At 53.4% G+C, this 13,334-nt stretch overlaps 1 protein-coding gene across 3 annotated transcripts in view; it reads right to left on the bottom strand.

Moving 5' to 3' along the window:
• Window positions 1-13,334, bottom strand: part of TBCD (tubulin folding cofactor D) — a 152,421-nt gene that overhangs the window by 86,511 nt on the left and 52,576 nt on the right. The window lies entirely within an intron of this gene.

Here is a 13,334-nt window from a genome sequence, read left to right as displayed (position 1 = left end):
TCCACTTGGGTCAATTTTGATAAATTGTCTTTTTCTAGGAACATCTACCAAACTTACCAGCAGAGGCGTTCTTACCGATCATTCCATGTCCCTGCAGTGTACACAGCACAGCTCTGCCTCACTGTCTAACAGGGTTCAGTCACTCTGCTGCTTGTCCCCTCAATAAGGGGGACACTTACCTGTTCAGCTCCTGCCTTCTCTCTGCATCCCCGGCACTGCCGGGCTGCCTGCTCCCGTCCAGTCCCTTGGCCAAAGCACTTTGGGCAGGGTCAGCCAGAGCATGGGTATTCCAGCTCTGAAGCCATAGGCCATCAGTTGAGCATCTGACTCTTGATTTCAGCTCAGGTCATGATCTCAGCATCGTGGGATCGAGCTCCTACGTCAGACTCTGCGCTGAGCATGGAGCCTGTTTGGGATTCTCTCTCCCTCTCTCTCGCTGCCCCTCTCCCCCACTCGCATTCTCTCACTCTAAAAACAAACAAAAAGCATCTCCTTTTAAAAAAGGGGGTGGGGGGAGGGACCCATTTTTGTCTCAAGGCCAAGGCCACACCAGGCCTTGGGCCACACTTTCACAACTCTGCCCCAGGTTCTAAACTTCCCTTCAAACACACAGCTGCTGCATCTCAAAAGTTCTGATATGTAATAATTTCATTACTGTCATTTCTACCTTTAAGTTTCTATTATGAAATTGCTATTGGGATTTCTTCTTTGACCTGTGTGTTATCTAGAAATCTAAAAACTAACAATTCACATCTTACCTTTATCTTCTGTATCTGAAATTTAACCTCACTGTTTTGTGATCAAAGAATGCTGTCTGTGCACTAGAGATTCTTTGAAATTTCCTGAGTCTTGTTTTATGGCCCAGGAACCACGCGATATTGTGTGTTCCTTGTGTGTCTAAGAGCTGCAGACTCCCCAGGGGACTGGCTGCAGAGCTCTGTATAAATCCAGGGAATCCAGCCGGTTATCTGTTGTCCAAATCATACAGACATGCTTCCCACTACTGTGGTTCCTAACTGAACCTGACCTATCGATAAGTGAGAGAGGGTTTTCGGCTCTCAGAAACATACCAGATTGTGTCCATTTATCTCTGTAGTCTGAGTTCTGCTTTGCATGGTCTTAAGTACAATTTACTCATGTCAGCCAAGGATGACACCTAGTTACACACAAGTTTATGCAGGGATCAGAGCTGATGTGGCTACAGGGGCCGAGTGACCAGTCTACACACACCTGCTCCCTCGGCCTCTGCTGTGGGGCCTGGTGTCAGCAGGACCGGGGCACGGGGAGGGGCAGCAAGGGTGGAGGGGCACCTGAACACCGGTGAGGAGGGTGGGGCCTGGTGGGTGTGGGCAGGCTGCCCACAAACCAGCTCGGGTCCAGAGGACCACAGAGAGGGTCCCGTGGGAGCAGGGCCACCATCTAACCCACATGGCCATCTGCACCACCCAGGCCCAGCCTCACAGGCACACCCATGGGACTGCCCTGCCTCTGCTTTCCAAGTCACACACACCCTCTCACAGAACCCGCAGGAAGGGACTCTGACAGAGGGTCTCAGCTGAGCTAGATGACGCAAACACAATGCAGATCCACAGCAGCAAGTGGTGGCATCCTCCAAGAGGAAGCTTTCACATCACGGTGCAAGGATGAAGTAAGAGGCGGGCAGCCTGTGTGGCTCTGGACAAGCCTCTCACCTTCTCCTCTGAACTCTGCAGTCCCCAAGGTGAACGTAGGCATTCTTAACTCAGCTAAAAGCTTAGAGCAATGTGTAGTATGCAGTCAAGTGCTCAACAAGGACTGATTCTTCCTGCAATTGTTATGCTTTTGGTCACTGCTGGCTAGGACACTGTACAGAATGCCTGGAACAGTACCAACCCTACTGACGGACTCAGGCCCGGCTCCTCTGGGCCTCTCCAGGGCCTCTCACACAGGGACTCCCGGTGGAAGGAAGGACTGGCTGGGCTGCTGACAGGGGCCTGTCCCTTCTGGGGGGTATGGAGGAAGTGGGGAGGCCTCCATGAGAAACCAGAGCCCCCAGCCTGGGCTGTGCATGCACACTGCCTGGAGTGGGGGAAGCCCAGGCTGAGGCACAGGCACGAAGCCTGCTCCAGGCTGTCCACAGGGATGCCCCAGAGAAGCAGCACAGAGCCACGCCACAGGCCACCCCACAGGGCGTGGAGCAACTCACGCCCGCTGAGAATGAGCCAATAAGAAGCAATCCTCATGTTCATCTTCTAGCTCACAAGGCAGGACTACAGGTGCGATAGGGCCAGAGGCCCCAGAACCTAAGGCAACAGGACCTAACAGATACTGCCAGGAACACGGGTCTGTTGCACTGGAGACACGAAAGCAGGAATGCAAGCCAGAGAGAAGGAGCGGGACGCTCATAAAAGAACCCGAGCCAACGTCTGGAAATAACAGAGAAAAAGACTCACTGCCGCGTTTGAAACCTGACTGACTCAGGACGAGGCCGAGAGCAGCCACGGCCATGAGGGCCGAGCCCGGGCAGAGAGGCCGCATGTGGCAGGGTCAGGAGCCATGGCACACGTGGGTGGGATGGAGGCAGAGCCCATGAGGCCCCAGGAGCACTTCCCTCACTTGTTCGCTCTTGTTCGCGGATGTTGTTCATAGCGGGAGAGAAAAGGAAGAAAGGAAATGTGCACGTTCATTTCTTTCTGCTCATCCCTCCACGAGACTTCGTACGCGGTTGTCAATGCACCTGGAGACCCGCACACAAAAAGCACCCTAGGAACGCACATGGGACAAAGGCAGTGCAGAGCCTCAGGCCTGGCCCTGGCCGCCTGCACGAGCCTCGCGGGCAACGCTGAAACGCCGCTCACTGCCGGGATAGGGAGAGGGCAGGAGGTGAAGAAAACCGTGGGGATCCTCAAAATTTGGCCCACGTTCATGGTTTCCCAGCCCAAGACACAACAAGCCCGTAGCTCATGGTTTCAAGTTTCACTTCAGACACGGAAGCCACAGCCCGGGTCACACCGGGGGAGGAAAGAGGGGAGGGCAGAGCCGCCGCGGTGCTGGCTTCCAAGACCCCGTCTAAACAAAAGGAACCCACAGCCTCCCACCTCCACCCTGGTTCAGGAGCATTCCACATCCACTTCTACCCTGCTTCTTGCACTCCTGAGGGGAAGGCGCCGGAAGGGAGGAGCCTGGGGAGCCGTGTGCCCCGCAGCCGAGGCTGAGCCGCCCTCCCTGCTGAGTGCCTCTCCCGGGCAGGCCCTGGCACTGCCCACCATTTACCTGGCAGCCCGGCAGGAAAGGGAGCCTGCGTGCTCTCCTCCAAAGCCAAAGTAGCCCCAGATCCACAAAAGTCAACATGGGGGTATTACCAGAATAAGCAGCAAATTAAAATTCGAGCAGTAGATTACATATCTCAGACTGACTCATCAAAGGAAAATTAAAGTCTGACAGGAGTACTTTCCCGACACTCCCACCAGCCTTGGCCTACGTCATGGACGGCCACACTAACTTGACTTTCATTTCCTCTATTAGCCAACTGTCTGACAGAGTAAAACTGCACTGACATTGTCAGTATTCGTTACGGCGAAAAACCAAGCGCCTGCAAAAGACAACCACAGTTCGAGCCCTCGCCACAGCCAGCATGCGCTCCGAGCTCCCCAGCACTCAGCTTCGCAGGGCCAGGTCCTCACGCCTGGGGCAGGCGAGGGCCCTCAGGGCTGCTGGGCTCCTGCAAGGTCCCAGGCTCCCACTGCTTGCTCGGCTCACAGGGGCGCACCCCAGCACGTCCAGGCCTGGGCCGGGTGCCAGGCCAGGAGCATCGTCCTGATCCCAGAAGACAGGCTCCAGGCTAGCCGGCAGCCTCCAAGCAGGACAGCAGGGCCTAGAGTCCTACCCCAGGCTGACAGGTTTTTGACGACCCCCCGAGAGCCTAGGAAAGATGCCAGGTCTGCTCGTCAGTCTACAGACCTAAAGGCGGGGTGGGGCAGCAGAGCTCAGCAACGCAGGGAAGAGCCTCCTCAGCACCGAGACTCTGGCAGCGAGGGAGGAAACATCAGTCCCACGGAGAGGAGACCAGAAAGGAGGGGCAGGGGACCCCCAAGTGTCCTGCGGGTGCCTGTCCCCAGGGGAGCCCACAGGCAGCCCCCCAGGGCCAGCAGAGCTAAGGCCTCAAGAGCCTAGAGAGGGCGCACAAGTCTCCCGGGACAGGATTCTCACTACGGAGCTCCCGCTAGAAACAAATTACAGTCACGACACCCTGAGAAACATACCTATCTGCTGACGTGACGGATACACAGCTGCCCTGCCCTCCAGGAGCCTGGAGTCCGCCCGGAAGGTCCCCACAGCCTCACCACCAGGTCCCACAGGGGGCAGCATCCCGCCCTGCCAGCCTGAGGCCCTGAGATGCACCCCCGGCAGCAAGTTGCTCCAGTCCGGGAACCATCCCTGGTCCCCTTCTCACGGGACCTCCCCAGGCCTGGGCCACAAGGGCAGGATTTTAGGAAGCATTTGTTAAGCTAGAGATCTAACAGATGTCACCTTGGCAGCAGGTCAGGGCTTACTTCCTCCAACAACAACCCAGATTAGAGAAACGGAATCACACCTTCACAGAGCTTGTGCTTTCCCTTTTCCTTTCCCCCAGACCCGGCACCCCAAGAGGAGTGCACAAATCAAAACTACCCCCTACTGACTTACCAGGTCAAAAACAGAAGTGGCGTGTCTCCTTCAGCAGAGAGGTTTTACCTGTGGCACATGCCGTTCCCACAGGACGCACGCCGTGGCAGTGGGCTGCCCTGGTTACCTCGTGGTAACCTCCCACAGCAGCCCACGAGCAGCAGCCTCCCGCACACCTCCCTACAGAAGGGAGGACTCAGGCCCGGCCCGGGTCACATAACTGCCCACAGAGTGTAGACGTGTAGAGCATGCTGCTGGATGGGGAGCGGGAGGGACACGGGACAGTGACGGGGACAGGGATGGTGTCGGGTCAGAACGTGCTGCCCAAAGTCAAGAGGCAGGAGAGCAAGCGGGAGCCGAGCCACAGCAGCTGCGCCCTCATCACGCCTCACCCTCCCCTCTGGGCAGGACAGTGAGACACACCCACAGGGGCGAAGCCCTGAGCTGAGGCCCAGCAGCACGTGTCTGAGCCCAGCCACGACGCCCACTCCACTCCCCATAAGAGCAGCCATAGCCATGGCACGAGTCCCCCCCCACACTCAGACCCATCAAAGCCCAGCAAGGCCGGAGCCTGGCCACCGGCCGCCCCACCTGAAGCTCTGAGCACTTGTGTGCTAAGTGGGTCCCTGAGCCGGGTCACAGCCACAGCAGCTCACAGGGAGGCATTTTCTCCCCTGCCTGTACAGCCCCTCCGCCATCCGCTAGGACTCTGCTCTGTCGCACTTCAGGCTGGGTAACCTCAACCAGATAACTTACCCTCTCTGTGCTAATTCTGCTTCCGCAGAGTTGCTGGGGTGATTAAAGGTGTCGACGCAGGCAGAGTGCCCAGTGCAGGGCCTCACACCTAGTGAATGCTCAGTACATACCAGCTGCCACCCCCATGCTCCTGAAGATTTAACCTCGGTCAGCAACACAGTCATGGGACTTCTCCGTAATGGAGGAGACTAATACACACAGCAGCTGGTGGAACCCCAGCGGCAACTACGGAGAGTGTTTTCCTTTTCCAAGGCATATGCGACAGGGAAGGTAGTCAGGGAAGCCACAGTACAGGCGGCACTGAGCAGGCTGGATGCCACGCCTGCGCACAAGTGGGGAACAGAACCTGCCTGACCTACACACAGGATCCCTGAAAGGCTTGAGATAACTCTGAAGGCCTAAAACACAGAGCGCTGTAAGGGCCACTGAGGACACAGTGAACTCTCTGGACATGGTGAGAGGTGAAGGATGGGCCAATGTGCAGAGAGGGCAGGAGTCGTTAAACCCTCAGAGAAACCAGAAAAGCCATGCCACTACTCACCAGACACTACAGAAGTTGCACCAGAGAACCAAATAGGTGCCAAAGACTGAAGAATCGTTGACCAGAGGGCTGGCAGAGAACATTCCGGGAAATGAAAACAGGAGGGTCAGGAGTGATCGCCTCCATAAAATTCTAGAACAGGACACACTCGGCTGGAACAGAAGGAATCCCACCAGTGCTGCCTCTGTCTGGGGGTGGGGTGATCATGGCGGAGAAAATGCTTCTCAAAGCTCTGAAGACCTGTGCCCTCTGCGGAGTGCAATTTTTACCTTTAAAAGAGGAACCTGGGGCACCTGGGTGGCTCAGTCGGTTAAGCATCCAACTTCGGCTCAGGTCATGATCTCACAGTTCATGGGTTCGGGCCCCGTGTGGGGCTCTGTGCTGACATCTCAGAGCCTGGAGCCTGTTTCATATTCTGTGTCTCCCTCTCTCTCTGCCCCTCTCCTGCTCACATTGTCTCATTCTCTCAGAAATAAATTTAAAAATAAAAAAAACATTAAAAAAATGAAGAAGAAGAATGGTACACAGATAGTTAATGACGTACCTACTGACATGTTTAGGGGTCAAACGCAATGGACTCTGCAGTGCAGCAGGGCTGGTGCTGGGGGCGGGGGGAGGTGGGCAGACCTCTGTGATAAACCAAATACAATAAAACACCCATCAAGAATCTGAGTGTCGGATTCTTATGACTCACCTGTACATTTGAAATTGTTCATGTTAAAACGCTGGAGCAAAGAATCAGGAAGTCAGAACAGCCAGGCACTTCTGTGCAGCAGTCCCAAAAGCTATATGCAGAGGGGAGCCCTTTCTAAACTGGGGGTGAACGTCTCTGGCCCAGGATTCTATCCCCAGTCAGACGATCAACCACGAGGAATAAAGACACTATCAACCATTCAACGTCCCCACAAATCCACCTCCTGCACTCTTTCTCAGGGGCCTACAAACAGGATGCACTTCCTCTCAACATAAAGGACCGACCCAAGAGAGAAGACATGGGATCCAGGAGAGAGGGAAAGGTGACCTCAGGGTGACAGGGAGGGGAGCACAGGGGCAGAGGAGACAGCAAAACTCTCACTTTCCACAAAGGGAAGTCAGCAGACAACACCCAAACCTGGGAGTAAGAAGTGGGTGGAAGAAACAGAAGTAGCAATAGAGTAATGTTATCTGGAATCAAGGAGGTAAACAGAAATTCTCAGCTAAGAAGAGGTCCCAGTGCTGCTCCTGGACAGAGATGGGAGGGGCATCCAACAGCACCCCACGGAGACGGGGGCCTGCTGCCTCCCCTCGAGTCTGAGCTGGTGAAGCAGTACACACGAGGTGCCTCACCAACCACCCTCCTGGGGAGGCCTCGCAAGTGAGACCACACGGAAAAGACGGCTCAGTCGTGCCCTCCGGGACACAAGGTGGACCCTCCAGTCCAGCTCAATACCACCAGGGCCCCCCAAGTGGAACGCACTGTGCTCACGGAGGCCGGCCCACACTCCTGACCCACACACTCACGAGAGGTGATAAAATGGCAGTTCTTTAAGCCTCCAAGTTCTGGGGTGGCTCATTACCCAGCCGTAGGTAAAAGGAACAGCAATGAACCACTGTTTCATGATGACATTTATGTAACTATTTTTTATAGAACTTTAAATTATGTGGGCATCTAATCCGGACAAAAATGACTAAAAAAAAATTTTTTTAAAGAATTCAATACAAAGGTAAAGCCAAGTAAAATCTCAAAGACTTAAATTAAAAATAAAACAAAAAAACCCACAGCGTCAGGCCTGGTAAGCCCAACCCTGACCACGGCGCCAGACGTGCCATGCAGGAACCCAGCCCGCACGCACCACCTCCCTTCCCTGTCCCCAAATCGATACTGCGTTCTAGCCTCACTAACAGCCATGGCCTGAGCAGCAAGCAGTCTAAGCAGGGAGAGAGATACACAGACTCTGCGTTAGTGATCAGAACGGGGGCAGTGGGAGGGGCAGAGCCACGTCCTGGCGGCAGCCCTGCAGCGAGCCCGGAGCCCGGTGCCCGTCCCAGGCGTGCGTCGGCAGGCCCCTGTGGCGAGGCGGCCGAGGTCTCCCCGCCCCCTGCCCAGCCAGAAGGGCGGCAGGCCGACTCCCAGGCACAAGGGAGAGGTGAGAACGGCAACCAGAGACAAGGTTCGCTCAGACCCTTAGGGGTGAGGACCCCATGAGCCTGACCCTCTCGGGGGGACGTGCTTGAGACTAACTCTCGGGGTCTCCCTGCTGCTGCTGCATGCGCTGCGGGTTCTGAAGGTCTCCTACACGGTGTCTTTGTCACACCAGCACACACTGGCCAGAGCCCCACCGACACCGCACCGTCTCCATCCTGACGGCGAGCACATCTAACCCTGCAGCCAGGAGCATCCAGGCAGCACGAAAAGGGCATTCTCAACACCGAAGCAGGGAGCTTCCAAGAGGCTCAGAAGTGGCGCTCGGTGTGCCAGCCCATTGGTGACGCTGCTCCTAAGCAGCTAGGTGGGTGCAAACACATGAATCGTAGCTGCGGGCGGGAGGCATATCAGGTGCATCTCTACGCCCTGAGGGCTCGACTCCTACACTTAAACCCCTCCCACTGGAACAGCCGGCTCCAGTTTCAGCCTGCGAGCGAGCGTGAGAACAGGTCCTGCTCTCGGCGGCGGCACCGTCAGCGCCGGCTCCTGACCCGACCGCTCCCAGCATTGCCCGGCTCTGGTGAGTACCCATTTCTGCTCAAATTCAGCTTTCCTTTCTAAGCGACTCTCAGAATGGATCTCGAACTAACCACCGGCTCAGGGAGCCACCTGCCCGGTGCGGGCTCTGCCTTGCTCTATTCTCTGCGGATTACTCAGGGCCCAGCAGGTGCATCGCTGGAAAGGAGACCATTATTACAAAACTTTTAATAAGGCTTACACTTTGTTCTAAGAGTACAGACAGTTTATTTAGAAATTAAGTCCTTATTTCTACATAAAATTTAAACTAAAATTCAAATGTATATAAATGCTTCTCTGATCCTTACCTTAAAAATAAACTACAATAAATTCAAACATAAAAAAATCACATATATACAAACTTAAACATGTGTATGTATATATATATATATATATACACATATATATATACATACCTGTGTTTAGACAATTGCTGATTTTACAGCTTAGTTTTAAAACCTCTTCAAGTTTAAAATAAGTACTGTTTTGACATATGCTTACCAAACAAAAAGAACAAAACTTAACCAAAGAGGATCCCTATATATACAAAAAGGCAGGGTTTTTTCCTCCTTATAAAGTTTCTCATAAGCCAGCTCTCAGAACAATTATTGGCCAAATAGCCAGGTCTGACCGAAGTCAGACTTCATTTAAGCAAAATCTGTCTACATTTATTATCTTTATTTTGAACAAACTCCTTCCAATGCTTTAACCTGGTGTTTTTCGGGATGAAGGAGGTGAGCACGCTGAGGTGCACTGGCTCTGCTCTCCAGCGTTAAAGCTGTGTTAAGTTACTGGTAAGGGCGGATGTCTGTTAAGTCGAGATCTCCGGCCGAAACTCAAAAGAGCCCTGATTGTTTTTCCAGATCCATTCTTCTCAACTACATTCTAGAAAACTGTCTCTCTCCCTAGGTCATGGTTGTCCTGAAGTTTATCCTTCATTTTAAAGAACCAAGAGTCTGGGAGGGAGTGGCGGTTAATCACTGGAAAAGCTCAATTGGAGTAAAACTCACAAATCTCGTTCTTGCGACACCCCAGTGGGTAGGCGACAATGGCGTGTCCTTGGGTTATGCAATAACGCCACATCACAATATTGTAATTATAGCATGCCCTTCAAAACGCTCTGCCTGACGAGGCTCCCTGCCAGACAGCCAGACAGCACCCAAGGGACCATTACAGCCTTATTTCAGTGCACAGGTTAACATGCGTGACAAGCATAGTTACCCAGCCCGTCACAGCAATGTCCTATAAAGCTGAGCTATAATTACCTCTCTTGTGTCCTATCAAAGTTCAAAAAAATCTTTTTCTCTTGTCTGTTTTTTAGGTTTCTAACTTCTTAGAAACTTTTCAAACATGCCAGCCACTCACTATCACCCTAACAACTGGCAAGCACGTTAACTGTCCACACTTAGGAACCTATCGAGAGACAGGGCACTGGCAATTTATAACTTCAAAAACAAGCACACAAACCCTGTGGCCAACCGAAACCACAGGCTGCTCAGAGCGCTGTGTGGGCAGCTGGGCCCAGACGCCCGGCGGGCATGCGAGCAGGGGCCCCGCAGAAGGAGCGACAGGGCAGCACCCTCCAAGGCAAGGAAGCACGTCAGCTCCACACAAGGAGGTGTGCAAAATACCTGAGGTCACAAAGGGACAGTTTTAAACAGGAAAACCTCTGAACGGCCACGTCGAGCCTCCTGCGTGGTCCCCCGTCACCACCCCCTTGGTCTCTCCCCCCAGTGTGGACACTGTGTGCACGGGCCACGCAGTCGAGGATTCGGAGAGAGTGGTGGCAGAGGACAGACCGCATCTCAGTGACAGTGGCTCTGACCCTGACCGGAGGGAAGGTGCGTGAGGAGGCAGCTCCTGGCACTTCCTGCTGGTCGAGGGCAAACCTTTCAGGACCAGGCTCATGCCTGAGCTTCAAAAGAGGCTAACACTGCAGCTCTCTAAGGAAAGTCAAATCAAAGGGGTCTTGCCTAACGAGCAGCTCCCCAGCTACAAAGTAACTGAGAAAGGCACATGCCGGCCCCAGGAAAAGCCTATGGGAAACACCCCTGGGCACATTCAGAAACACCTCACCTCCCAATGCAAATCCAAACTTACTACGAACAGTTAAAGCTCTGGATTGTGCTGTTTTGGCAACAATACCCTTTTTCAGAACATTTAACGCCAGCAGCTGCCAGCAGCACCAAGCCCAGTGGACAGAACCTGGCCTGGCAGAGACGGTCACAAGCGGCATCCCTCCAGAGGGCAAGACCAATGAGGTCCCAGGCAGTTCCTTCATCCTGGTGCCCCTCACCAGGGCAGAACTCTCAGACTGACCTCCTTCTACAGGCCGTCCCCTTCGAAAGCTTACAACAGCCTCAGTTTTAGCCCACTTACTTCTCTGACAGTACTGCGTTTTTATGGCCAAGTCAATACACCTGTCTCCATCAGCCTCAGAGGCAGCTGTGCGCCCTTGTTTTAATTAGCAAATTGTACAACCCTGAGAGGTCAGTTTACCCAAAGTTAGGGACACGACCGACCTGTGACTCTATCCCAGGCTTCCCTTCCCACAGGTCAGCCTGGAATGCCCTCACTTCCCGGGGCACCAGCACGATCCCCAGAGAACCTGTTTACTGTCCTGTACGCTAACTGAACAAAGAACAAAAATTCAGACCCGAACTTTAGACATGACGTCATTTGATGGAAAAAAAGTACACATTAATTATTATTAACATAAAAACAATTATTACCTAAATTATTCTTCTGGGTAACACTGGGATAACTTAAATATAACTTGCCTCCTATAAACGTTTGATAAACTTTAACACATTTATCTATATGTTTGCCTAAAAGTATGAGCAGTATTAAAAAACACTGCCTCTGAAACTAACACGTCGTTATCTAGCGCATCTGAATCATTCTCTTAAATCCAGAGGGAGCTTTTCTTTCATCTGAGCTCCCGGGATCTAGATGCCAGTGGCTGGACCTGTGTCCACTCTGGACATCGCTAGACTCTGGGTTCACACTTGATAAAGTTTTGCAACTGTCATCATTTTGATCATGATGCTTCCAGCTAGTGATGAAATCACTTTTCGGATCTTTGCCATAACACATCCTATACAATCATGGGAACCTGACTTGCAGAGGTTCTCACGCCTTCAGAACCAGGGAGCATGGGGAGACGTGCCGGCACACGCCCGCTGACTTATCTAGCTGGCCCAGGTTGGCTGGAATCGCTTCCTGACGGGCGGCAAGGAAATTGTGCTTTTATAGCCCAGAGCGTACCTTCCCCCCAAGGTATGGGTTGAACTCATAAAGAGTTACTTCACGTTTTTCCCTTTAATAAGAGGGAAAGTTAGAAAGACATAAAGCTATGCTTACATGTTTAACAGGCTCGGCTCTGACACTGCCTTGTGGCTCCTGCAGCCGCACCGTGGCAGGGAAGGTCAGGGGCAGGGTGAGCCAGTGAGCGCCCTGGAGGTCCCTCGGACCCCCCTCTCCCCTGTCACGGTCACAGGGCAGCCAGAAACCTTGTTTCTCACCCGAAATACGTGCCTTGCCACTCCTGCTCTGCAGAAACTCCTCAAAAGAGGAGCCACAGGCATTGGCAGAACAACTTCTTAGTAAATACACATCTTTGAAAGCACTGAATGATGACCAAATAGGTTAACAGAGGCAGTTTCGGGGGCAGGGGGGGTGCGGTGTGTTTCTAAGGAAAAGGAATAAATGAGTAGAGAAACCAGTTCGCTGAGAATAAAATCAGAGAGAGCTTTCTCAGAAATGTACTGTATCCAATTGAAAACCCGAACGGCGCCTGCCCCCACGGTCCTGACACTGCCGGTGACCTCATCACAGTGTGTGGGACGCAAGGAAAGGCACTACAGAGAAACTACATTTTACTTTGTGAAAACAAGGCTCTTAGGTTTCCCATGTGTGTTTCTCAACTTTTAAAAGTCTGCTTTCCAGCTGAACGTTCTCACCACCCCGATGTCTAGCAGGCGATGCTTTATCCATGAAAAAACTAGTCTCAGGACAGACCTTATCTGCTCATTCCTTAAAGCAAAGCTGCACCTGAAAAGTTTTCCCAAATCATTTCCTTTCTTTTTAACTTTATTTTAAAGCTGACAACACTTAGAAACCGCAGGTCTTACGTGAAAGCGCGGGCCCTGACTCCTCCCGCTGCCCTGCAGCCTCCCCACCCACACGCCTGCTCTGAGACACAATCACACCATGGGCTGGTCTGGGGCACCCTGCCGCGCCACTGGGGCCGTGCAAGATCCTCCCAGACCTCACGTCTTTGTCCTCAGTTTCGGGTTCTGAGGCTGAGAGCGCCCCAGGGGTGCGAGGAGCAGCCTGTGAAGGAAACCAGGCTGAGGCTCTGGGTAAGCCCGGGAGGGCAGGGAACAGGGAGAGGCGGGCCCTCGGGGAAGGTGCCGAAGGGACACGCACAGCCCTGCCAGGGCCCAGGGTGTGGGGGAGGTGATGCCACCCGCTGGCCATCATAGCCTGCCCACCAAAAACTTTGCCAAGAGCGGCCCAAGGCCCACCTCCTAAAGGGTAAAGGCTTTTATGGGTGGGGTCCCACCGCAATCCACCCATCTCTCACACAGGCACCGCCGTTTGGAGGTAAGGCCAGGAAAGGCAGGCAGGCACCCTGGGCCAGTCGAGTTCTCAGCTGTCCACATGCCAGGCAGGGACAGGGCAAGAGCT

This window comes from Crocuta crocuta, unplaced genomic scaffold, assembly GCF_008692635.1.
Source record: "Crocuta crocuta isolate KB4526 unplaced genomic scaffold, BGI_CrCroc_1.0 scaffold50, whole genome shotgun sequence".
In the NCBI taxonomy this organism is placed as follows: Eukaryota; Metazoa; Chordata; class Mammalia; order Carnivora; family Hyaenidae; genus Crocuta; species Crocuta crocuta.
Note: the sequence above shows the minus strand (reverse complement) of the source record. Positions and strands in the feature narration are given on the sequence as shown.